General features: G+C 63.6%; 1 protein-coding gene across 1 annotated transcript in view; it reads right to left on the minus strand.

Moving 5' to 3' along the window:
- LOC104497359 (laminin subunit gamma-3-like) overlaps nucleotides 1–327 on the minus strand; it is a gene marked incomplete at its 5' end in the record, with an annotated part of 13157 nt that overhangs the window by 5731 nt on the left and 7099 nt on the right. The gene's annotated exons all lie outside the window — the stretch shown is intronic.

Below are 327 nucleotides of genomic sequence, written 5' to 3' on the forward strand. Positions count from 1 at the left end.
AGGCTGCGTACACCCCAGCACGGGGCTAGCAAATGGGACAGTGGGAATGGAGCGCCGGGGCTGAGCCCCCACAGCGTGGAAGGTGATGTCCCCACCGTGAAACAGGGCTCCAAGAGGCTGAGCCCCTGCAGACCAGGGAAAGACAGCAGCAGAGAGAGGGGGCAAGGGCAATTCCTGAGCATTGATCAGACCCTAAACCCACTGGGCATCCCCCTTCCACCCTCTGCCTGGGAGGATTTTGGCTGCGGTGGGACCCAGGGAACCAGGGTCAGGTACGTACGGGCACACTTCCCGGCAGGGTCGGAAGCCAGCGCCTTCCCGTCGAAG

Source organism: Buceros rhinoceros, unplaced genomic scaffold (assembly GCF_000710305.1).
Source record: "Buceros rhinoceros silvestris isolate BGI_N320 unplaced genomic scaffold, ASM71030v1 scaffold9867, whole genome shotgun sequence".
Classification (NCBI taxonomy): Eukaryota; Metazoa; Chordata; class Aves; order Bucerotiformes; family Bucerotidae; genus Buceros; species Buceros rhinoceros.